Raw genomic sequence first — 27,643 nt, 5'->3', positions numbered from 1 at the left:
GGGTTCTTTTAAACATTTATTTATTTTTGAGACAGAGAGAGACAGAGCATGAACAGGGGAGCGTCAGAGAGAGAGGGAGACACAGAATCTGAAACAGGCTCCAGGCTCTGAGCTGTCAGCACAGAGCCTGACGTGGGGCTCGAACTCACGGACCGCAAGATCATGACCTGAGGTAAGTCGGCTGCTTAACCCACTGAGCCACCCAGGCGCCCCTTAAGCTGTGCCTTAGTACAAGCGCTGGGGCTTGCCCATGGTGCTCTTGATGTATAAAGCCCAGATGTTCTGTCAATTCTTCTTGGGCATTGACACCAATACCAGGAAATCCACAGCTAAGTGGATATTGTACACAGGCTCATCATCTGTCACCTTCACGTAGTCAACAGTGGCAGTGGCCAGACACAGCACCAAATTCATCTGGAATTTGACCGTGGACTTCACTTCATCCACTTTGGCCACCATGTACTTACTGCGGGTCAGGAAGGAAGGGAAGTTGTATCAGCCTTATTGGGGCCTGGGCCCAAGATTCGTGGCATCTGCTTGATCAGAGATTCTGAAATCAAAAAGGCATCGTGCTTCCTGACTAATTTTTTATTCTTGTTGAGTTTCTTCAGTGCCTCAATGTCCATGTGGGGAATATCCTCAGCCTTGGCCTCATCACAGTGATGCTGGTCCCTTAAAATACATATGGAGAACTTGGGGTGGGGAGTGGCCTTAAGCCTGACAGTACCCAAGAAGCATTGGTCTTTCTGAGTGTCATAGTTCTTCAAGTTGATCTGTAGCTCCAGTCTCCAAAAACTTCCCGTGCTTGACTGGTTGCCCTGCAGGACTTCTCGCACTGCCTCACACAGGGTGTCATGGGAGACTGCTGCTCAAGGTGCCGCGTGCCACAATAACCAGAAAAGACACAATGGAGGTTTCATTCTGAGGCCTCTTCTGTTGGCTTGTTCAAACCACCTTCTAGCTGCATGCTCCCATGGCCTTTCCTTGGTATGTACACAGAGAGGGGAAAAGAGGGAGAAAGCACAGGTGTCTCTTCTTATAATGGCACTAATCCCGTTGGATCAGGGCCTACACCTATAACCCCACTTAACCCTATTTAGCTTCCTAAAAGCACCATCTCCAAATACAGCCACACTAGGCACTTTAACATGAATATGGGGGGGACGCCAGGGGGCAAAAACATTCAGTTCACAATAGATCCCTAAATAGAACTGGTTTTCCCACGAACTTACAAGTAATATTTGAGAATGCCTCCAGGAAATTTAGAACTATGATTTCTTTATTAGCATAATATATACTGTTTGCTTTAATAATACAATGTTAAAGTTCTCGACAGAATATCAGGAAGGAGAAGGCACACCATTCAGGTGGGGCCACCTGAAAATGATCTCCCCAAGAAAAGGAATTAGCATGAAAGGGATTGGATTCCACTTCCTGTAGAACAGATGTCAGAAGAGGGATCAAGTGCTGAAAACATGAAGTTTGGGGGGAAAATGGAGAGGTGCAGCCAGTGAGCTGAGAGAAGCCTGTGCAATGCGTGATGTTGTATTCCATAGCTCTTTTCTCATGGGGTCGCAAGTCTGTTTGGATTCTTATGAAACACAGTGAAAAGGGCCAAACCAGCAATTGTTTCCACCCAGGGAAGTACCACCCTTGCAGGAGGTAAGAGGCAATGTGTAGCTGTGTTTTAGGTTGTTGTGATGACTGAAGAGCACCATTTACAGGCTTAATGTCCACAAAGCAAAGGATGGTTCCATAGATTGAAGAACAGTGTTAGCCAAATATCAATCAGTTTTGTCTAAATTTACCTAAGTCTCTGAGGGATACCTGAGACCCTGGGTCACGGTTATTTGTCTATTCATTCACTCACACATACATTTATTAAATTCCTACTAGATGGAGAAAAGCTGGGATAAACCCACATGAGTTATACATGGAACCTGCTTCCAAGGAATTTATAATCTAAACGCACAACTAAATACGATGTTTTCTGATACATTCTGTAGTAGTTGTATAAAGAGATCAACAAGACAGTGATTAATTCAAACAAGGTGAGAATAGAGAGGAGAGCATCAGGGAAAATATGTTCAAACTGAGATAGAAAGGATGATTCTAATACCAGCCAGTTGCCATTGTAGCAGTGAGGAAGAAGGCCATTCAGTTGGAAGGAAAGACAACTGCAAAGGCCTGGAGGCATGAAAGTATCTGATGTGTGTTACGTAGCATGGGATACAAACTATAATCTTGGTAGGTGAGACTGGAAAGGCAGGTTGTGACCAGATCGCGAAAATCCTTACAAGTCGTTCTAAGAAGCTTGGATCTCAATCCTTAGAAAATGGAGACCCATGAAAGAATTTGATCTAGAGAAATGACATAATTATTTATGAACTTAAAACACAGCTCACAGAAGAGGAGAGAATAGAAGGAGGAAAACGACGTGAGAGCATTGTACTAGTGCGGAGGAGAAAAAATACGGAGGGTGGGAAAGGAAAGAGTAGAGTCAAGGAGATAGAGATAGGTATTTCAGAGCTGGAGTCAACACCCTCCCTATACTGTAGAGAAGTTAATTAAAAACAGTCAGGGTGGTTCTTCCAGGTTTCTGTGACCCCAGCTGAAAGTGAAATGTACTGATATGACTATTTCCAATATTGGCATTTTATGGACTTGTAGAAGCCTAAATGGGGAAAGAAAAACAGAAGGCAATTTATTGTGACAAAAACTACATGGTCTTGTGTTAATTGTGGATAAAGCTGTATTTACTTAAGCAGCTAGGAGTTTATCCTTCTGCAGTTCCCTGAAGGACTGGTTGGTAAAATCAGCTGCTGTGTTTCTAAAATGCCAGTGGGCTTTAGAGGTAAATTCTCTCTCAAGGTAAGGAATTTCCAACACACAGTGATACCTCTGAAATTTGTTTCCCTACCAATTTGGTCTTCCACTGATTTGCTATTAAGTTTTCCTATAATCAGGACATAGGCCATCTGTTCGATAATGCTTTAGCCTGAACAACATGGATGGGACGGATGGCAAGGGAAAAAGCCAGCAACATGATATTGCTACTGTTTTAATCTTTACAAAGCTTTCGATATGAGGGTCTCAATGTCCCCAGTAATCTTAACTCACAGAATGGACTGACAGTCTTTTCCCAGAGAAGAAGTCACTTTGCTTTTCCTCCTTTCTTTTTTTTTATGTTTATTTATTTATTTATTTTGAAATAGAGAGAGAACATGAACAGGGGAGACAGAGAGAGAGAGAGAGGGAGACAGAGAATCCCAAGCAGGCTCTACACTGTCAGCGCAGAGCCCCATTCAGGGCTCCAACGCATAAACTGTGAGATCATGACATGAGCAGAAGTCAGACGCTTAACCAACCGAGCCACCCAGGTGCCCTGCTTTTCCTCCTTTCAATGCACCACTGTTCACTTGCAGATTTGGGAAAGGCCATTGGACAGGGTTCTAGCTTTGGCTCTGTGTCCACGAACTTCCAAGAATGGTGACCAGATTCTCAAAATCTACTCTGCTTACTGGAGATGCTGTCCTTTGTGGCCTACTAATTCAGCATGTCACAAGGAGGCAAAGAATTTCCAAACTTGTTGGATTATGGCTTCTGGCAACCGACGCTGCTGGCAATCGGAAGGCTTATCCTCTGTGTTTCTGTTTTGATTCCCTGTTGTTCCTGAAGTTTCAGGAAGGAAGTCAGAGGGAGTCAAACATATTTGGTTTTTATTACACCATCTCCATATAATCTTCCTCTACAATTGTTTAAAAATAATGCTCACGTCATTAAGGAAGAAAATAAACACCAGTCAATTGAGGCTGTATAGTTAAATTTAGAGTCTGAACTGATAACACAGAAGAGGTTCAAACTCAATATTTTCCCATCAGCCAAAAGGCAAGGTAATTATATTAATGTTATATTGTGTAATTCTAGAATTTTGTACCTAGGATTTTGCTCCCTTTGGTCCAGGAATATTTCTTACCTATCTAAGTATCTCATGCATGCCATTAAATACCTAGCGTCCCTAAATACTTACCTAGTCCAGGGTTACAAAACAGTAAGCCATCTTTACAATAACTAACATCTATTGAGACCTTAACTGGTGCTAGACATGGTCTTAAGTACTTTAAATGTATTAACTCATGTAATCTGTAGTTATGTATGTATGTATGTATGTATGTAATTACTCACGTAAGAGTGCTACTATCATTACTCTTCCTGTTGTTCTGATAAGCTACAGATGCAAAGAAAGAAAATTTTCCAAGCTAACAAAGCTACTGGTAGGAGAACTGGGATTTGAACTCAAGTTCTTGTACCGTCTGTACTTTTAACCATCACGGAATAATTTTTGTTGTTGTTGTTGTTTAAAATATGTACACACACAGAAGAAAGTCATGAAGAGTCATAGTAGCATTTTTCAAGGAGGGGATTTTTCATGGTTTTAATTGTATTTAATTTTTTTTTTTATTTTGAAATAATTCTAAATGTACAGAAATGTTCTAAAAAGACTACATAGGCTTTTCAGATACTCTTCGTCGTGCTTCCCCTAATATTACTATCTTACATAATCAGAGTACAATTTTGGAAACCAGGAAATTAATATTGGTACATATTATTAGCTAAAGTACAGTCCTTATTCAAATTTCACCAGTTTTTCCACTGATGTCCTTTTTCCATTCCAGGACCCAAACCAGGCTGCCACATTGCATTTAATTATCGTGTTTCCTTAGTTTCCTCCAATCTGTGACAGCTCTCCAGTTTTATTTCCCCAAGCTCCCCAGTCTTAGCTTTCATAACTTCAATACGTTTGAAGACGACTGGTCAATGGTCGGCAGAATGTTTATCGATTTGGGTTTAGCTGATGTTTTCTCGTGATTAAATTAAGGTTATGCATTTTTGGCAAGAACATCACAGAAGTGGTATCTTCTGCAGCATATTATAGTATACCTGATGTTGATATATCTTAATTCTGATGATATTAACATTAATAATTTTAGGTTGATGTTTGCTAAGTTTCTCCATATTTTCTTTTTGTGCTTAAGAAATATATTGTGTAAGACTTTTTGAGATCATGCACACGCCCTGTTTCTCCTACAACTTTTGCCTACTAATTTAGCAACCATCGATAGAATTTGTCTGCAATTATTACTGTGGGGTTTGCCTAATAAAGTTTGTATTTCCTTCATTTCTTCTACACTGATTAATTGGAATTCCGTAAGAAAGAGTTACATCTCTTTTCCCACATTTATCTATCTGTCTGATTATTTATTTATATCAATATGAGCTCATGGATATTTAATTTATTTATTCTATTGGTTATAATTCAATACTGTCATCTATTTTGTGCTAAATTCGGCCACCAGGAGCTCCTATAGTGTGGCTCCTATAGTGTGGCTCCTATGTCCTTTCAATGTAACCCATTCTTTTTCTTTTTTTTTTTTTTAACGTTTATTTATTTTTGAGACAGAGAGAAACAGAGCATGAACGGGGGAGGGTCAGAGAGAGAGAGGGAGACACAGAATCTGAAACAGGCTCCAGGCTCTGAGCTGTCAGCACAGAGCCCAACGTGGGGCTTGAACTCACACGGACGCCCAACCGACTGAGCCACCCAGGCGCCCCTAATCCATTATTTTTCAATCACTTCCTTATTTTCTGGTACAAAAAGTTATTCTAGGATCTTCTTGTATTTACCCTAACAGTATGGGAATCAACTATTTCTCCAGAGACCTGGTTTCTTTTATTGGAGAATGGTATTTAGAAACCAAAATCTGGGCACTAAGTATGCTCATTGCTTCTGGGCTCACCTTTCTTCCAGGCCCACTCAGTGGACAGATTAGAAAAGCTGTGTATGTACAGTCACCCATATACACACACACCTATATTTATCTCTGTATCTATCTATAAAAATATATTAAAAGCCATGGGATCACATTGATGCCTCCAATTTCAATTCAACACCACAGGGTTCATTTTGGCCTTTTCCTATTCCTTATTTGTAATATTTTTCTCCACCACAGGAAATGTGATTTTAATTATCTACAATATGTTTTACTTATTTGTGCAATCCTACTATACCCAAAAAGCAGTTTCAGAATTGCTAACCCATATTTCTAGGAGGAAAAAAAATTACTAATGAGAAGACAGCAGGTGTATACAGGTTTTTTTGTTGTTGTTTTTTGTTTTAGAAAGACTATTTTCCAAAATTTCTTAGGTGAGTTCTTTTCTTCCCCACCCCATTATTTTTTTTTAATTTTTAATTTTTTTTAATGTTTATTTATTTTTCAGAGAGACAGAGATAGAATGTGAGTGGGTTAGGGGTAGAGAGAGAGGGAGACACAGAATCTGAAGCAGGCTCCAGGCTCCAAGCTGTCAGCACAGAGCCTGACGCAGGGCTCAAACTTATGAGCTGTGAGATCATGACCTGAGCCGAAGTCGGACACTCAGCCGACTGAGCCACCCAGGCGCCCCTTCACCCCATTATTTTTTAATTAATTTTGTTTCCTCACATTTAACAATAAACACATATTATTTTGTGTATTTTTTAAGATGACATTCTTTGGGGTATGAGTATTGGCTAGCAGATAGCAACTGTGTGAGCAAAATAAAGTATGAAGGTGAAAATAAATACAGGTTTCCTAAGTGATGTCACTGTCGTTACCACTTTGGTAACACGTGCCAATTTTTGTTGGGTTCGGCCACCACTTCCTGGGGTTTGTGGACCCTTGTCTCAAGATGCTCTGAAGCCCCAGCCACAGCCCCTCTTGCTGTTTCTCAGCTCTCCTGTCACTTGTGTTATCCCTCTTTATCGGCACTTAAAATAGTCACATCATTCCATGTCTGGGAAAATGTTCAGGACATTTAAGAATCATTAAAGAAGAAATCAAGAGAGTACGATCATTGATATACATAGTTTTTAAAGAAATCAAGCCAACTACATCTTTTGTGTCTTCCATAAAAGTATACTCTGGGAAGATCTGGGGTCTATCGTGAATCATTAGGATTTACATTATAAATTTACACTCTTGGAAACATACGTATACATATTTGATTACTCATAATGCAGATGTGACATTGTCCTAGCAAAATTAGGAAATTTCCAATAAACGGACCATTACCTTTGCATGGAGATGAATCACACTCAGGCACCCATTATGGCAATCAAACGGAACAGTTCTAGACTTGCAACTCAAAACCCTCACTTCCCAGGCAAAGCAATAATCTATTAAAATGTGAAAATAACAAGTCTTTTTCCAAAGTTACTGGTCATTAATAATGGCAATTAAATTTCACAAGGCCAGTGATTTTCAAATCAGGAAGTCATTAATATAGAGAGATATTATTTGTTTTAATCACTACTCACTTAGCTCCAAACCAAAAAGTCTGTCTTTCTTGCAAGGAGCTCACTGTTTATCCTGACGCCTGGCTGCACCGAGGGCTAACACCTGCACATCCAGCATCCACCCGTGGATGTCCAGCATCTCTCCTCCTGGAACATGAAGTTTGGTCTTCAGAAATTCCCTGGACCTAAAAGTGGGGATCTAAATTTCTAAAAAGAAATTCCCTGCCTGCACTTTGATTCATCCCAAGTTCATGTTCGTTTCATTTGCATTTCAATTCCATCCAGTGCATTCCTGGAAATCAGGTGAAAAGCAAATCACATTTTGCTTTAGATGTCTGAGGCTTCATTTCTGACATAGAATCCAAATGAATCATACATATGCCCAACAATATGTCACAGAAGCAAAAATGTAACAAGAGGAAACTTTTTATCAAAATACACTTGTCAAATAACATTCTGAGTCTTAAAAAATGATCTTAAGTGTATGTTATACCATGTTTACGCATAGGGCCCAGTGTACTAAAAAATGCACATAGAAAATGAAAACTTCAAGCATACTGTTAAAGAGGAATAAAACTAAAACCAGTATATTGGTTTTCACACTGGCCATGTTTATAATTAATATACTTCTGGTTGATCTAGAATTTAGAAGATCTGGAATTGGAAGAAAGTGGATGAGGGACATTTGGATCTCTCACTTTATTTTAATATATCTGCTCAAAAAGTTCGGGGCTTTTCTCTCCCCTTCCCTCTCCCCCTCCCTTTTCCACTTTTCCTCTGGCACCTTACCCTCTCTATTCATGTGCCCAGAGCAAACAGAGGCAACCAGTCTCTTACACTGACTTCTTTCCTTGAGGAGAAGTGAGGATGAAATTTAGTGATACCCAATGCTAAATATTCAGGAGAAACTCTTTTCTTTTAAAACATTTATTTGACATTTCAAAAATGGTTTTTTTCCCCAGCTTTATTGAGCTACACCTGACATATAAACTTGTAAGGTTTTAAAAGTGTACAGGGGCGCCTGGGTGGCGCAGTCGGTTAAGCGTCCGACTTCAGCCAGGTCACGATCTCGCGGTCCGTGAGTTCGAGCCCCGCGTCGGGCTCTGGGCTGATGGCTCAGAGCCTGGAGCCTGTTTCCGATTCTGTGTCTCCCTCTCTCTCTGCCCCTCCCCCGTTCATGCTCTGTCTCTCTCTGTCCCAAAAATAAATAAACGTTGAAAAAAAAAAAAGTGTACATTGTGGTGATTTGCTATAAAGATACATTGCGACATTATTCATCCCATCTAGTTAATTAACACATTTATCAACTCACATACTCATTTTTTTTTGTTTTTGTTTTTTGGTGAGTACACTTACCACACTTAAGTTTTAATCTCTCAACAAATTTCAATTATACGATACAGTGCTATCACCTATAGTCACCATGTTATACATTAGATCCTCCGTTCTTATATATTTATAGCTCAAAGTTTGTATTCCTTCACCAACCTCTTACTTTATCCCCCATCCCCAAGCCCCTGACAATCACTTTTCTACTCTCTGTTTCTATGACTTTGAGTATTTTTGAGATTCCTCATATAAGTGATACCATGAAGTCTTTCTCTGTCTGGTTTATTTCACATAGCATATGCCTTCAAGGTCCATCCATGTTGTTGCAAATGGCAGGATTTCCTTCTTTCTCCTGGCTGAATAATATTTCGTTATATATATGTGTATATTACACACACACACACACACACACACACACACACACATTACATCTTCTTTATCCACTCATCCCCACAGACACTGTTCAGGGACACTGTTTATAGGAGAAAATCTTTATAAGTGATTTTTACAGGAGAAAATCTTTATAACTGATTTTGTGGGTTTTTAAACATTTTTTAATGTTTATTTATTTTTGAGAGACAGAGACAGAGCACGAGCAAAGCAAGGGCAGAGAGAGGAGGGGACGCAGAATCTGAAACAGGCTCCAGGCTCTGAGCTGTCAGCACAGAGCCAGATGCAGGGCTCGAACTTACCAACCGTGTGATCATGACCTGAGCTGAAGTCGAACACTTAACCGACTGAGCCACCCAGGCACCCCCTGATTTTGTATTTTGAATTTCCTACTTCACCATCCAAGAAAAAAAGGAAATAAAATGAAAACTATTTGTCAATTGAACACACTGCTCATTATATATTTTTTAATTTTATATATTTTTTTAATTTTATATATTTTTTCACACAAAACTACAATCTATATGAATCAAGTTGCTGTTCAAATATTTCACATTTCTTACACGATTATAAAAACATAATATTTCAACACAGAATATTTGAAAATTGCCAGATTCTTATTGAAATCGTGACCCAGTATTTTCATATTGATTCATTATTTTTTTAAGTTTATTTATTTTGCAAGAAAGAGAGAAAAACAGAGAGAGGGAGAAAAAGAGAGAGTAGGCAAGGGAGGGGTAGAGAGAAAGGGAGAGAGAGAGAGAATCCCAAGTAGGATTCATGCTGTCAGCACAGAGCCTGACACAGGGCTCAACCTCACAAACCATCAGATCATGGCCTGAGCAGAAACCAAGAGTCAGATGCTTAACCAACTGAGCCATCCAGGTGTCCCAACTCATTATTTTATATTGAGGAAACTAAAGCCTTAGAAGATTGAAGAACTACTCCAAAGTCATATATTTCTGGAAAGTAATAAATAATATTAAAATAATAAATACAAGGATTATAAAGAATATGAAGATATTGCATATTAAGGAAGTAAACAAATTTCATATTAATTATTTTTTCTTAAACAATATTTTAATTGAGATATAATTCACATACCATATACTTTATAAATTTAAAGTGCACAGTTCAGGGGAGTCTGGGTGGCTCAGTCGGTTAAGTGTCTCACTTCGGCTCAGGTCATGATCTCGTGGTTGGTGCGTTGGAGCCTCGTGTTGGGCTCCACGCTGATAGTTCAGAGCCTGGAACCTGCTTCAGATTCTGTGTCTCCCTCTCTCTCTCTGCCCCTCCCCTTCTCACACTTTATCTCTCCTCTCTCCTTCAAAAATAATAAATAAAAAAAATTTGTTAAATAAATCATATAGTGTAGAATTCAGTGGGTTTTCATATATTTACAGGGTTATACAACCATCACCACTATTTGATTCCAGAATACTTCCATCACCCCCAACCAAAAAAAATGCTGTATCCATTAGCAATCACTCCCATTCTTCTCTGGCAGCGATTAATCTATTTTCTGTCTCCATGAATTTGTTTATTCTGGACATTTGACAAAAAAGGAATCATAATATGGCCTTTTGTATATGGTTTCTTTCACTTAGCATGATTTCAGAGTCCATCCATGCTGTAGCATATACCAGCACATTTTTTTTTTTATGGCTGAATAATATTCTATTGCATGATTCTACCACTTTTTAAAATTCATTCGTCAATTGATGGACTGGTCATTCGATTATACTTTTTGGTTCTTATGAATATTGCTGCTATGAACTTCACAAATAAGTTTTTGTATGGTTATATGCTCAGTTGTCTGGGGTATATGCCCGGGAATTAAATTGCTGGGTCACATGGAAATTCCACGATTAGCTTTTTGAGGATTGGCCAAACTCTTTTTCCCAAAGTGGCTGTAGCATTTTACATTCCCATCGGTAATGTATGAGAGGCTCCCTACTTCCTTACAATCTTTGCCAACACTTGCTATTATTAGGCTTTTTAATCTAGTCATTCTAAAATGTGTGAGACAGTATCTCATTGTGGTTTTGATTTGTAGTTCTCTAATAACTAATGACGTTGATCATCCTTTCGTGTGCTTCTTGACCATCTGTATATCTTCTTTGGAAAATGTCTATTCAAACTCTTTGGCCATTTTTAAAAATTAGCTTGTTTGTGTTTTAGTCATTGAGCTGAGGTCTTTTTTATATGTTCTGAATACTAGTCCCTTATAGATATATATGTTCATAAATATTTTGTTCCCATTCTGTGGGTTGTCTTCCACATTTGTATAGAGTCCTTTGAAATACAAAAGTTTTACCATTTGCTAAAGTCCCATTTATCTATTTTTATTCTGATTGTGCTTTTTGTGTCAAATCTGAGAAATCATTGCGTGGCTCAAAGTCACAAAGATTTATAGCTATGTTTTATTCTAAGAGCTTTATTGTTTTTAGCTCGTTTACATTCAGGTCTTTGATCCATTTTCAGTTAATTTTTGAATATGTTGTGAAGTAGGAGTCCGACTTCATTCTTTTGCATGTTGTGGATACCCAGTTGTCCACATTTATTGAAAAGACTATTCTTTCCTTATTGGATTCTCTTGGTTCTTATTAATTATATGACACTGCTGTGTTGGGCCTCGTCACCATCACATACTGCTAAAGCAATTTCCTTGTCTGTGTCAGTGTTTCCCTTTCTTCTCTGGCCTCAGCATTTGGCTTCAACCACAGATAGAAGCCATTCTGACAATTGCTAAGGCTGTTTTCATAGCCACTTTAAAGCATTCCATTATTCTTTCAATCATTGTTCTATCGCTCTTCCCTGCTTGGTCTTTTTGATCAAAAGTTGTCAGGAGGCTTCAATAAACTACAGAACTGCCTGAACGGAGATGAGATCACCTTCCTTTTGACTTTGTCAGTTTGGCACAAAGACAAATGTTCTAAATGAAATTACTTGAAAAAAAGTTAATAACTTACCAAGAGTATATATACATGGTCATCACAATAATGTACCAAAATGTTGAGAGCGACTTTTCAGAAAAAAAATTATTGTGTTTAGTCTGTGGTTCTGTTCTCAGAGTAAATGCTTGGGCTCTAAAGACCATGGGTTCACTGTTTGAAGGAAGTGTATTTAGAGCAGGTGAGGACATCTGGATTTCATTAGTGTGTGACACCAGCCCAAACTGAGGAGTGTTTAGAACAATGATAGTCCTGTCAGATTTAAAATAGGACACCTTAAGTAAGTCACTACAAATAAATTGTTTAGCAAATTACTTGTTACCTAGTGAGCGTTTAATAATAATAATAGTTTGCTTGTGGGAATCCCAGCTCACTAGTTGCCACTGAACTGCCCAGTTAATAACTGTATACATGTCTCTTACAGCTTGAAATTATCGACAGCTGATTAAACTAGCACTTTCTAAACAACCTCAGGAATTCTTTTTCATTTACTCTAGAAGTTTCATTAATTTATAAAAAAAAAAAAAAAAACGAGGTTAGCGATGAGATACTAATACATGCCCACAAGAATAGCTAACATTTTAAAAAACTTACAATACCAAACACTGATGAGAATGTAAAGCAACTAGAACTCTGAAACATTGCCGGAGGAAGTAGAAATTAGTATAATAATTGGGAATCCTGCCATTACAAATTGGAACTAATCATATCCTTATTCCATGATTCAAGAATAATTAGTTCATGTGACCACCATAAAACATGTATAAAAATATTAATAGCAGCTTTAGTCATAACAGCCCAAACTGGAAACAACCTATACCCAATAGCAAGAAAATGGATAAATGAATTGTGTGTGCTCATAAAATAGAATACTACACAGCAGTAAAGACTAGATTACAACCACAGACACGCAGCACATACTCTCTCAGACACAACACGGGGCACCTTTGTGGCTCAGTCAGTTACGTGTCTGACTTCGGCTCACATCATGATCTCATAGTCCATGAGTTCAAGTCCTGCGTCAGGCTCTGTGCTGAAAGCTCTCTCTCTGCCCCTTCCCCGTTCATTCTCTGTGTCTCTCAAAAATAAACAAACATTAAAGAAAATTATAAAAAAAAAAGAAACCAGACACAACAAAATATATTACATGTTGCTATTTATATTAAGTTCAAGAGCATGCAAATGTAATCCAAGATGTTAGAACACAGAAATCAGAGTAGTGATTACTTTGGGGGAGGTACTGACTGAAAGGTGAGGAAAATTCTGTGGTATGGGAATATTCTGTGTCTTGAGCTGGGTATTACAGAGATGTACACAGAGGAAAAATAGACCAACCCAAGCATTTACAATCAGTGCACTCACTTTATGTACTTTATTCGCATATGATGAACTTCAATAAAAATTTTTTTTTAAACAAGGTGGGAGAAGTGCCCCAGGCAAACGGAGAAATTTTCAAACCTTTTAAAACATGAAACACAAGTCTGCATCTCATCTACATGTAACACGGAAACAGAATGAAGAATCTAAAAAAAAGGAGCCAGAGAACGGTTACCTATTCTCTGAAAAAAGAGGTGATGAAGACACCAGACATCATCCCAACTCCCCTACTGCCCCTCTGAGTCCATGACTCCTTTGATTTCAACTCCGAGAAATAAAACGATAAACAAAAATTATCTGGTACAGAAGCAACCGAGTTCTTATTAAAATCATGGGATGTTACAGAAAAAAAAATCCTAAAATTCTAAAGGTCATTTCTTTTGCTCTCCCGCAAACTCCCTTCTCATCCAAAGAATCCATCAATATTCAAGTTCAGCCACACTAAGCTAAGTCATATGTTAATTCAATTCCACTTGAATGGCTTTTACATAATCCCTAAGCAGGGACCTTGTCAAAATCTTTGCTCAGTACAATTCCTGGGACACTGCTGACATTCAGTTGAGTGTATAGTATAATTAATATCATAATAACAATAACACACAAGGAAAATACATACCTCCTGCAGTTCGCAGAAATACCAGGCTGCAGCTAACACAGAATTTTAATTCAGAATCAACAAGGAAAAGAGAGATCGAAAGGCAGCCAGAGCAATTGGAGGCAGTAAATTCACAAAGTCAGCCTAAACTGCAGGAGAAACCGTACTTATTAGGCAAGCTATTCTATGGGGGACAACTAAATTAAGCAAGATAATTTCGTGTTCCTAATGCATTTGCTTGACTACAATGAAGGTTGAAGTCTTAGTAGCTACATGAAGCCAAACCTTCGTGTGAAGGTGAAAGGGATTGGATGTGTGTGTGTGTGTGTGTGTGTGTGTGTGTATACATCTATGTATGTATGTCTGTCTGTGTATACTTGAAAATGTTCAGCAGTATTGATGGGTAGCATGAGACAGGAAGAAAGGGTAATAAAACGCTTCCGTGACTAAAAAAAGACTGTCTAATTAAAGAAATGAGTTACACCTTTAGCCCCTTAGTCCCACTAGAGGGAGGAACTGCCGGTATAATGAGGATTAATAAACATTCCCTAAAGGTGCAAAGTTGTGGATTTTTTCCTCTGGAGAACAGCCAACCCTCCCTATTCTCCAACCCTCAAGTCTTCAGCACACATCTGACTTTGCCAGCAGAAAGAAAACTGCTCTGGCCTGCATTTCAAAGGAACACCTGTCAAAAAGCCCCAGGGCAGGGAAGTTTTTCCCCAAATCCAGGTTTCCTCCAAAAGGCTCCTTTTACAATCCCTAACGGGTGATGTTCCAACTGTGTCCCTGGACAGCCACAGCAGCATCACCCTGAGAACTCAGAGATGCAAAACTCCCTCTTCCACCCCCGATTTACTGAATCAGAAACCCTGGGGCTGGGGCCAGGGAATCTGTGTTTTTGTTTTATTTAAAAAAAAAAAAATTAACATTTATTCATTTTTGAGACAGAGAGAGACAGAGCATGAATGGGGGAAGGTCAGACAGAGAGGGAGACACAGATTCTGAAACAGGCTCCAGGCTCTGAGCTGTCAGCACAGAGCCCGACTGGGGGCTCAAACTCACAGACCGTGAGATCATGACCTGAGCCGAAGTTGGACGCCCAACCGACTGAGCCACCCAGGCACCCCATGGGAATGTGTGTTTTAAGAAGGCCTCTAGATGAGCTTGAGGCATGCTCCCATTGAACTTGTTCACCTCAGTTCCACATCCTCTTCCACCATGTCCCAAGCAGTTATTACTGGCCTGGTCTCTTCTTCAGCAGCTGCAAGTCTCTTCTTGCTCTATTTATTTTTTAAAATTATTCTTCATGGTGGAGTCATCTTTCCCGCTTGCCACTTGACACAACATTACACAAATAGCATATAGTCTCCCACTAGTGCTCATTAGAATGCATGGAAAGAGTTTTTACCGTCCCCAAATCTCACCAATATCTATTATATTATATTAGGGCCACCACAAAGCACATGGATCTTCTGCAACCAAGCTCTCAGTATCATGTTTCAGAACATCCCACCACGGCGATATCTCACCCTTCAATGTACAATTCTCCTACCTAGTATGTGAGTTTGCATTTAAGACTCTGTAGAAGAGGGGCACCTGGGTGGCTCACCTGGTTGAGTGTTCAACTTTGGCTCCGGTCATGATCTCAGAGTTTGTGAGGTTGAGCCCCACATCTGGCTTGCTGCTGTCAGCACAGAGACCACTTTGGATCTTCTGTCCCACCTTCCGCCCCTTCCCTGCTTATGCTCTCTCTCTCTCAAAACTAAATAAATCTTAAAAAAAAAAAAAAAAGACTCTGTGGCTATATTATTGCTTTATTTCTAGACAATAAAATGTGAAGGGAGTAACCAACATGTGACATTTCTGGGTCAAGACTTTTATGAAACAGATGTGTTTCTTTTTCCCATACACCTACTAGATGCAAACAGTGTAGGGCTAGAGCCTGGAGCAGCAGAATCATCCAGAAGCTTTTAAAAATGCTAATCCTCGACCTCATCCCTAGAGTTTCTATTTCAGTAGGACTAGGATGGGGCCTGAGAATGTGCATTTCTAATCAGGTCCTAGATGTGGGATCGAACTCACGAACTCTGAGATCATTGGAGAGTCATTGGTCTGAACTATTGTTCTAAAGAACGGCAGAGCCAAAAGAAGGAAGCTGCATCCCTGGGCGACTTTGTAGAGAACTGATAGCTGATCAAGAACATCGACCTCATCCCATACATGACCAAGAAATATACTTCCATTGGTTTTGAGTCAATGTGCACACATCCTCTTTTTACCACAGTTTATCCTACCCTTAAATAATAAAAATGCCTAAAAAAGTAAATGTTGACATTTTTGAGATCTTATATAAAAATATATTTATTGGGGCACCTGGATGGCTCGGTCAGTCAAGTGTTGGACTCTTGATTCCAGCTCAGCTCATGATCTCACAGTTTGTGGGATGAAGCATCGTGCCGTGTTCCACACCGCCAGTGTGGAGCCTGCTTAGGCTTCTCTCTCTTCGTCTCCCTCTGCCCCTCCTTCACCTGCGCACTCTCTCTCAAAATAAGTTTTGAAAAATTAATATATATATATATATTTATCTTCATTAATATAGAACAATAGACACTAAACAAACAAAACACAAAACAAAGCTCAAAATGAAATTTTATAAATCTTAAATTAGAAATAACTGATTTCTATTTTTTTCTTTTTTGTTATAGATTTTTTCAGTGTTTATCTCTTCCAGGTTTCAACAAGATTCTTATGAACTAATCTTCCTTAGTGCAATCAAACATTTTGCTCTGTGCGGTTTTCCATCATTCAATGTCTTTTGGTGAGACCACCGGGACAAAGATGTGTCTAATTTATCTTTACTATCCTGGTGCCTAACACAGTGCCCGGCACATGATCAAGATTCAAAAAATATGTTTGTGAGATGAACAAAATAATAATAATAAAGTATGGAAAATGGGCAAATGAATATTTTTAAAACTTGGTTTTGTTAACTACCAGATCTTAGCTTCCACTTAGTTTCACAGTTGCATTTGACAGGCACTGTTGAGATGTTAGGTAAACAATGGTGGACAGAACCAAAGTCCTTACTTTCAGAGTTTACATTCCTATGAAAAAAGACATAAACAAACAAATATCTTTAAGAATGCATCACAATCAAATAGAAACAAAACCAAAATGAGACAAGTAACAGTGAATCATAGATTCATTAGGAACATTAAAATCAGCGCTATTCTCTAAGATGCTTGACATAGAGAAAAGTAGTGGCAAATTTTATTTGGCATAAAAATGGACAAATTTCCATTGTCCTGGTAACACTTTGTATCAATAGCTTCACATCACCCATGGTTAGTTTGACAAAGCACGTAAGATGCAGTAGACCCACTGACTTGGCTTTGTCAGCCTTCAATACAAGTGCTCACCTCCTTGAACTCCCAGAGATGAAGTAAGAGGGTTGTAAGTCCAGTTAACATTGTCAGAGCTTTTGTTAAATCTCAGAAGGCTACACTGTGAAAATATTGCCCCTACTCTGCAATCTGCTATACTTCCCTTTCCCTCCTCATCAGTTTCTTCTATAAATACCCAAACTGAAATGACCCTTGATGTAGAATGTCATATGGGCTACAAGCCCCAGCTTTGGGTCAAATAGACCTACTTCAAGTCACTTAATTAATTGCATGGCATTGGGTAAGTCTAAACTCTCCAACATTTCTTCACTCATTGAATGAAATCATGGAGGTGACTATTTCATAGGATTTGGGGGAAGAGTATATGAGACATTTGCATGTTAACACTTACATTGTAAATAATCATTCAAGTTGTGAAATTCCAACAAGGATGAAGAGTATGTTCAGTAGGGGTTAGAAAATAAGGCAGTCACACTGACAGAGTATCAGAATTTGAAAACATAGTGGTGAAACCATTCCGAAGGCTATTGTGATGAGTTACTAAAAATAAGTTTGTTGGAATACAGGAAGGTAGAAGTCAAGGAACTGTGAGTCAGGGTGTTAGGTATTGAACACAACAGGGATGATGATAGAGGGTAGGATCAAGTGCTAAAGTTATTAAAAATGTGGAAATATGAAGTCAGTAGATGACTGACAAAGAAGTGTTCTTCAGTTAGATTCCTTTATTATATGCTTTTATAACACCTAGTATTTTTCCTTTGGGCCACTCACCTAAGCTTCATTTCATTCATTCATTTATCTATTAATGTCCATCTGTAGGATAATAAGCTTCTTGAATGTTAAGAGTATAGCTTGTTCCCAAGTGATTATATTTGCTTGTAAAATACAAAGCTCAGCAGAAAGCTTAATTAATGTTGGATGGGTGGGTGGGTGGATGGATGGATGGATGGACTACTTGGCAGATAAATAAGAGATAGTACTAAAAATAAATGGCATCAAGATCAAAAGGAGAGAGCTTTCAGAATAAGGTCAACGGGATGATTATCTGCAAAACAAAATATACCTAAGAATCTAGGATTTCTTAGTGATGGTTTCCTTATTTCCTACCTCCCTATTTAATCTCCTCCTTTTTTCCCAGATTAATAAACCACATATTTAGAAACTTATTTGATAATTAATAATTAGAATAAGTGCCAATCAAGCATACTACTAGAATCTCTCAGCACGTTTATCACTTTGGCAATACATATAACAATTTAAAATGTGCATGACTTTGAGGCAACAATTCTATTTCTAGAAATTTATCTTACAGATATACTCATTCAAGTATGTATGCTATATGTACAAATATTTTCTTTGCAACATTATTTAAGATACTAAAAAAATGGCACTAAATATTCCAAAATAGAAGATTTGTTAAACAAATAGTTGATACATTCATACAGTTGAATTTTATACACATCAAAAATATCATGACCTTATCTCCATGATACACTGTTAAATAAAAGATATGTATAAAACCTGAAATAATCTGCATAGAGTGATCCCATTTTTAAAATATATAAATGCGTGTTGAGGGGCACAAATATTTCTAGATAGCACTCAGCGGGGCTCCTCCTCTCTTTTTTTTTTTTTTCTCTCTCCTTCTCCCTGCTCTTGTCATGTCTTATTAATGGGGAGTGGTCCTTGGTGAGACATAATGAAAAGCTTCTTGTAGCATAACACAAAAACATTTGCCAGGAGAAATCATCACTTCTAGTCAGAAAAATATTGGTTTGACTCGTGGATATTTCACTCTGAAGACTATAAGGCACTCCAGGTTTCTTTAGCTCTTTAGAGCTCAGCACCGAGGGGCAGGCCCTATCCTCCTACTCCAGGTGATCTAGGTACTTGAGCATACGTGTTTTCAATGAGAGTAACAGGGATGACCCGGGGCTTGTGGAGGAGGAGAAGGAGTAAACCAGAGGGAGGAGAATAGGATCCCTATGATTACATCCCAGCTGGATCTGTATGACTGACAAGTGGTATGAACACAAAGTAAAGACTGCTTTGCTCCACTCTTGGTGTTGTAGACTCTGGGTCTGGAGTTCTTTCTCGTCCAGCAAGAAAGTAGCATGCAGGATTAAAAATGCAGGAGAGAGTAATGTCCAGGAGGAGACAAGAGCCCGGAGTAAGGATCCTTGCTCCATTTTTATTAGGATCAGAAGGCTTACAAGTGTGATAGGTGTGCACAGGAAGACAATGAAACCATGAACATTCACTCATGGGTATGGGGAAGAGAGGGTTTTGGAAATATGTGGTGTTAGGTGTTTGGGTCAATACAAAACAAGATTCTGGTGCTGTATGGAAGGTTGTTTACAGTAAACACAAGGCCCCCACATCTGTTTACCTAAACTGGACTAGGGGACAAGAAAGACAGAACATGTTACCTCAGGGTCAACCAGGCAACTTTCTTTTGCTAATTAGCTCAGCTCTGGACAACTTTGCCCCTTGAGGTCAGTCTAGAGGCCTATTTACCTCTTTACCTAATTTGGTCCTTCCTTCCTGTGAAAGCAGCTTTCTGCTATTATACTGACTTGGGGGGCATTTCCACCCTGAATACCTAATCTTGTTTACCTCATCTTAGATGTTTTCACCCTGAGACTTCCTACTCCTATACCTTTGTCCTATACTGGGAGCCTTTGTGCCCTTCACCTAGTCTTACTTACCTAGTCTTATTTACCCAGACTTGGGTGTATGCATCCTATGGCTTTCCTATTGTTTATGCCTTTGTTAACCCATCAGTGCAAGCTCAGGGAATTCTTAAGCTTATTCCCCACACCTTGGGACTCCAGAGGTAACTGTGTCGATACTGGTCTACACTTCAGATGCTCCTGGTGTAACAAAGTGGTAAAATATGTATGTTTACATATATAATTGCATATGTTAAAAAAAAAAAAAAACATTTTAAGATACAAGCCAAGCTGTTAGCAGTGATTGTTCTTGCGAAATAGATGGTTTCCTTTTGGTGGGGCAGGGGGAAGGTCCAATGCGATGAAGATCATAAGGGAACTTCATAAACCTTGACATTGTCTGCATGGTTTATGGCAATTGTGTCCCATAATTTAAAAATGAAGAGGGATTTTTTTTTTTCTTAAAAGAGCTTAACCAAACTGCAGCTTGCTTGTATATTAACAAGGCCCAGGCAGGAGAAAGAGGTCCTAGTGTCAGTTTGACTTTCCTAAGGATGGCCCCTCTGTCATTAGAGTTGCCCTCAAATTTGGAATAAAATAGTTCTGAAATCTTACCAGAAAAGTAATTGTTCCACCGCCTTGGAAAAGACCATTTAGCTGTGCAAACAAATGAAATAGGCATATCATAAGTTTTCACGATCGCTTTCACAAAAAAAAAAAGAGATCTCACACAGCACACTTCCCACATCCAACACTATCGATTAACTCTATTCATCACACAGTACATGAATTTGTACTATTATGATCGAATTTAAATAATGTGAGTACTTTCAAAATAAATTCTGTGATTCTCTATGGTATTCAAAGGCTCCAGCTTATAGTCTTATAGAACAACTTACTCCTTTTACATAAGTGGACTCCCAAGGCTGTAGGCATTAAAGTCACAAAAGATCACCACTTAATAATTACAAAACTCTATATTCCTATTTCTACACTAGATTGCAAGTGCTCAGAAGGCCAGACGGAGTCTTTATTATTATTATTATTATTGTTATTATTATCATTATCATTTAATTTTCTAAGTTTGTTCATTGATAAAGTGTAATGTTTCAATTCTTCTGTTCATCTAGCTCCTGTTTTTTGGGAAGCTTAATTTATTACGACACCTGCTATAATGTGGAAAAAGGAGAAGAGATGAAAAAAAACCTCAACCTATAGATTTGGTTCTTACAAACAGCTTTATAGGAAGGTTGGCTGGAGATTCTGTGTTTAATTCATGGCCCATGTGATTCCTTCCCCTAGACCATGGAGCCAAGACTTGGTTAATCAAGACTTGGCTCTTGTCAGGAACTTTCTAGGCCCCTTAAGGTTTCTTGCATAGTTTCACCTAGAATTGCTCCCTGCCATCGATCCAGCAAAAAAGTAAGTGCCTAACAACAAAATCATGAAAAATGGGTATAATTTTCTGTTATAAATATTAAAATAGATCTTATCAAATATTAAGTTTTTAAAAATAATTTTTAAAGTTTGGAATTAATATATTTTTTGTTTATTTCAACGTGTACTCATGTTCCATTTTTTTTTCCTGTAAAACAGCTTCCCCATACTTCAGCCAGAGAGCATGACTCTAAAATGAAGAACTCGTGACTGGGTGTGGGAAGGAAAAGACTAAAATTAGAGAGATCAACAAGCTCTAATATTAGGGATTTGTTTGAAAATGCCACTTCTAATGAGAACTAACAAAGAAATTCTCTGAAAACGAATCGATTTATTTAGCATGTTGGAGTTCTGTCCTATCCTAACAGGAGAAATGGCCAGCCTTTCTGGATTATTTTTGAAGTTGAAGAGTCAAGTTCCGAAGAAAAAGGAAGTATTTGTCCATAATCACGTAGAGAAGAAAACTTAATATTTGACCCGAAGGCAAAAGAGACTGACCAGGACAGAGATAGGACAAAAATAGAGAAACCTAGAGAGATACACTTGCTCAATCGGTCGGGCTTCTAAGATGCTCCCCAGTTTCCAGCTAAATAGTTAACACACAAACAGAATTAGATGTTACACACCGCATTTAGATAGGGTACTGTGTCACCATGGTAACTGGTTTTGCTTAAACATAGCTCTGCATGTACGTAGTCCAAATTAGCTACAGAAGACACACACACACACACACACACACACACACACACAGTATTCCTGGAGCTTATATAACATTCGCCTATCAGTTATATTTTTTCTGAAATGGGGTATTTGGGTTCATGTCTGTAAATGGTCTTTCTTTAAAACTTTCCTTTCTAGATAGCATGCCTCTGATCACTCAGTTGTTGCGATATCAGAAGCTATGTTTCAGATAAAACTTCAGGTGATAATCAACATGTGAAAAGAATAATCTGTGCTGGTTTTGTCAGTAAATTCTTAGTGCATAGAATACAAATTGTAAAACCTACCACTTTAGCTTCTTACCTTTCAAATGCTATTTTATTTGGCTCATCCTTATGGAGTATTTCGGGTCATTTTTCTTGAAAGATTATCCCCAAATAGCATTCCCACCCCCACTGACTCCTCCTTATGATAAAATTGCTAAGAAAACAACTTAAAGCAAATTGAAAGAACTTTTTAAAAGAAAGGAAGTTGCCACAACATGGTATCCAAACCAAGAAATATCCCCAGCATTCTTCTAATAATTTTTCCTAGATTTATCTAAAGGAAAGGGAAAATAATTTATTGGTTCAACTCCTTTACATGGCACTGTTAAAAGCATGTGATTCTTTTTACTTGTCAAGACTCTATTTCTCTTCTTTTTCCCCCCTCTTATTTTCTGAGAAGAGATTTAAATATGATACACTTTGGGGGAAATTACATCACTGACTGTTTTACAATTTTCAAGACTACTTCGATTTTTGTACTAAAACGGCATAATGTCTGTAGTGTGAGTGCTTATTTGTCTGAAAAGAGGGAAAACTAATCATATATCCACCTACTGAACACCAGTGAACTTCTCTTTCTGCTTGTGGCTGTAGGATGTATTCACAGTTTGTCGAGTGTCCCTTTCATTCAAAGGAAAATAGCTACCATTTAATTGAGCCCCAAGTATGTACCAGGCACTTGGTGGGAAATCTAGCAATGCCATGCCACTGAATTCTCACCAAACCTTGCAATGTGGGTGTCATTATCTCTACTGCACAAAAGGGAACTAATGCTCAGAGGGGGTCAGTTATTTTCCCTATTTTACACAGCTTATAATTTGGCAAAGCTGATATACAAATGCAGATTCCAGAACACATTTGCTCAGGAGATACTCAGCCCATTTATAACGATGCCACTACTAAGAAGCAGCAGATAAGGGCTCTTCTGTGTTGGATTAAGTTGGATTGGCTGCATTCTTTCACTAGAACTCTCTTCCCTCTGTTGGAGCATCATCACTGCGATCCCCCGGAGGACCACTGGGAGGCAGTAGAAGTCTGAACCCAACATCCCGCCTCCAAGTCCTCACCCTTGGCTTGCTTTCAGCTGGAGTCTCTATCTCTCCAAGGAAGTGAATATATAACACTTTCTACCTTCCCAAGACCTTCGAGACTCAAATGAGCTGAAATATTTCTTGAAATCGTTTAAGGACGTGAAATGTCCTGACCTTAGTATGCAATGAGAAGAAGTAAGAGAGCCATTCAGCAGAAGTTTCTGACAGCAAATCAGAAATAGCAGTGCCTAAGGAAATGGAGGCGGTGGGGCAGGCCCATGCCATCAACTCGCAAGGTCCAGAGAGTTGGGAGTGGGGGAGAAGCTAACATCAGCCTTCCAGAATGGTAGAAGCAATCGAGAGAGTGGGCTGAGAGGGATGGAAGGCTAAAGGAGAGGACAAGAACACCTGCTCGTGCCAGTGATGTGGCAGACGTGTGGTAGGAAGGAAATCCACAAGTCCTTGAATGCCAGAGCTGGAGACGACCCTCAAGAAAATCTTGGCCAGTGGTTGTCACACTGTGTCCCAAAGGCACCTAAGTGGGTGGAGTAGGGAAGACTCCCCGTGAGGATCCTGGGATCCTTTGGAGTTTCTGCATAAGGTTTTATTTTACAAAAGAAACCCAGAGCTTTAAATATTTTGCAAACTGCTTTATAAATGAGGAAACGGAGTGGTGATCTCTTAGATATTTCTTTCTTCAGCAATGAGCAGATTGTTGGAGCATATTCCTTTCCATAGTACAGATAGTTATGTCTGTGATGTTCTGCAGTACCACAGCCCAGCTCTGGAAACCTGAGAAAAGGTGTGGACATCAGGGGAAATAACAATCAATGCAATAGCCCGAGGTCTACGCCTCAGCTCTCCCAAGATGTCTTGCTGTTACGTGCCTTGAGACAAATCAATGACAGACAACCTGCCTTTATTTTCTCTTTAAAATAAAAGCTGCAATATCAGACTCCTTCATTAGAAACATTCAAAGGGTGCAGTTGGCTGTGTGCGTGATCAAGAAAGGGGCACGGGCAAAGGGCGAAAGGAAACACAATTTCATGTTAAGACGAGTGATTCTTATACTATTAACTCAAAGCAGGAAGCGTTAATTCAGCCAGAGGATTGAAAAAAGACTTGACTGAGGCATGAACCAACCTCACAGTTCTTTATATGGGCAGGAATTAAAACCAGAATAACCTCTCTCTTGCAAATCAATGTGCAAAGTTTTCCTAAGAAAAGTTTCCGTAATTGAGGGCAACAGAATATTTTAGAGGAAAACGCACCAGCTTTCAACTCAGACATTCCTGAGTATGAATCTAGCACTGTCAGTTCTGGTTGTACGCCTTTGACCAAGTTATGGTCAAGGCCCTTTGAGGGCCTCATGTTCCTGTTTGGAAATGCCTGCGGGACTATTTCGAGCATTAGAGAGAATATGGGGGGTGCATCTGGCATGTGTCTGACATTATTACTATTGTGTGTCCTTGTTGTTTCTGTTGTCATTGGACTTGAAAACAAGAATTCAGTGTCATATAATATTCAACTACTTAAATTCACAGGTCACCATTAGAGGAATCGTTAACTATCTCCCTATACAGTAAAGTTAACATATATAAAGGTCTTTGGAAAACTTTCTTCAAATGCTAGTCATATCACACCTGCCATTTCAATAATAATTCAAGTAAGATTCAAATATCCTAATTATGAAGGAAAAGAGAAAAAACGAATTCATACAGTCAATATGGAGAATAAAGCATCAGAAAATTATAATAGTAATAATAATAATCTTACCTGGTAAAAATGGGATACAAAAAATGGAAATGTTAACCCGTTGCCTAAGAGAGTGAAGTGACTTGAATGATTTTTCCCATAGTAAGGATATTTTTTTTAACGTTTTTTCATTTTTAAGAGAGAGCGAGTGCGCACGCACGCGAGGGCACACACGTGTGACTGGGGGAGGAGGACTGGGCAGAGACAGATGGGGGTTGGGGAGAGGGAACAGAGGATCTGAAGCAGACTGCACTGACAGCAGTGAGCCCGATGTGGGGCTCAAACTCATGAACTGTGAGCTCATGACCTGAGCCAGAGTCAGATGCTTAACTGACTGCACCACCCAGATGCCCCATGGTAAGGATTTTATTCTGGTTCTACAGCCAGTTTCATCTAGCAGGGAGATTCTCTTTGGTGGTGGATGTCTTGAGTACTGTGGAGAGAAAGATTCTGAAGCTTCTCAGAAGGAAAAAAGTATCATGAGTGTAGAAATGGAGAGACGATCAGCATCATGGCACAAATGTCAGGTATAGACAGTCTCTGCTCCAGGCTAGGTAGGTGTTAAGAAAAGTGAACACACGAACCAAGCCCCAATTTTGTGCCTAATGTTTCAGCCATCAGATCATCTTTTCTCACTGCAAAGAGTGTACTTGGTACAGAACTGACTGTTTGTAGAGCCCCAACGACTACCGCAATAGATTGGGGAAGTGTCAATTTATAGGAAGAAAAAGCAGGAGAGAAAGTTCACAGAGAAGTTGGGGAAGGAACAAACCAGGTTAGGGAAGTTGGACAGGAGTCACTTGCTATCCTTAGCACTCATTCAACAATGCAGCTTTCATGCAACAGGTTGGAGTCTTCTTAGGGCCATTGTAAACTCCTGGAATAACCTTAGTTACTAGGACGAGTAGTGCTGGGACAAAGTTCATTTGAAATTAAACTATACAGAAGAATATGATCTGAGCCAATTTTCTCAAGAAACCCCAGAGGGCTAGGGTTCAGAGTAGCCAAGAGCTTCGCCAACCAGCACTAAGGTTTAGATGCTCCAGAGTTATTACTGGGTCAAGGAAGCCAATTACAACATGTGCTCTTACAGAAAAAGAACGAGGAAGAGAGAAGACTTGGAAGACCTTCTTAGAGTGACTGTGGTCGTAAGAGCATGCAAATAGAGATTTTGTGCACTTTGAGGTTTTTCTAGAGCAACAGGCAAAATAATCCAAAAAAAATACCTCTTTTTTGTTTGTTTGTTTCTATAGAGATTGTTGAAGGACAGGTCCTCTGACCCCTGATGTTAGAAAAGTCCATCAGGCTGATAATGCATCTCTCGTGAATAGAAATTACAGTTCTCAAAATCTAAGCCGTGTGGCTCTCAGGGTGTGGACTGGCAGTGCGGACCATATAGATTGAGGGCTACTGCTGGTCACCCAGCTCAGAATGTGTCAGCCAGGCCCTTGGGTTCTTCGGGGATAGGTTGCTAACGGAATCCTCACTGCTTCTTTTATAAAGCCTGGTTTCCTAGTTATGGCTTTTGGGGCTATAATTAGTTGCTAAAGATGACATTTTTTCTTTTGCAAGTAAGAGGCTAGAATGAGTATATGAAACCACTCTATTTGAATAAGTGCATCAATTTAGTATCTTGAAGTAAATAAGGTTAATGAATTGATGCATTCTGTGTAGTCCCTGAACATAATTAAATTCAAACATTGCCCAGGAGGGAGTCGTGTTGCTGACCGCCTTTCACAAGGACAGCACCAGGGAAAATAACAGCCTGCACACTAATTATTAAATCTTACCTCTTCATCAGGGAGAAACAATGGATTAACTATTTTAAAGCACATTGGACCTCAGGGTTGCTATGCCTTTCTGTTATGCATATTCACCAAACACTCTGCTTTCGCCATGCTCCCTACAGAATTAAAGTTTGTCCTATGTCCTATATACCTATGTTTTCTCAGGCCACATCACTGCCTGGAATTTTTTTTTTAATTTATAAACAGAATGTTTTCTTATCTTGGCTCCTGAGTTGATTGTGGTATCTCCATTCTTTTTCCAGTCTCTCAATCTTGGGAGCCCCCAGTGAGTGTCTAATCAATAGCGTGTTTAGCTATCAGACAGATGCTACCATTTTTCTAGTCGTTCACTCTACTTTTAGATCCCTATTCACATATCTGCCACCACAGCCATTAAAATCTTAAAAGCCCCGTAAAACAATTCGCCATTGTTTCTTCAGGCTTGAGTACTGTGTCTGTTGCCAACCAAAGTCAGACCCACCAATCACACCGAGTGTGAAAGCTCTGTGTCCACTCATCCTCTAAGACTAGGGTAGTCAGATTTAGCAAATAAAAATACAGAGAAGCAACAAATAAATGTTTCATGGAAATAC

The 27,643-nt window shown here is 39.1% G+C and overlaps 1 pseudogene; it reads right to left on the bottom strand.

Annotated features, from left to right (window-relative positions):
* Positions 1-225: 225 nt before the first annotated feature.
* LOC115513025 lies at positions 226-24,879 on the bottom strand (annotated as a pseudogene).
* Between the last annotated feature and the right edge of the window lie 2,764 nt (positions 24,880-27,643).

Source organism: Lynx canadensis, chromosome B1, assembly GCF_007474595.2.
Source record: "Lynx canadensis isolate LIC74 chromosome B1, mLynCan4.pri.v2, whole genome shotgun sequence".
NCBI lineage: Eukaryota > Metazoa > Chordata > Mammalia > Carnivora > Felidae > Lynx > Lynx canadensis.
Note: the sequence above shows the minus strand (reverse complement) of the source record. Positions and strands in the feature narration are given on the sequence as shown.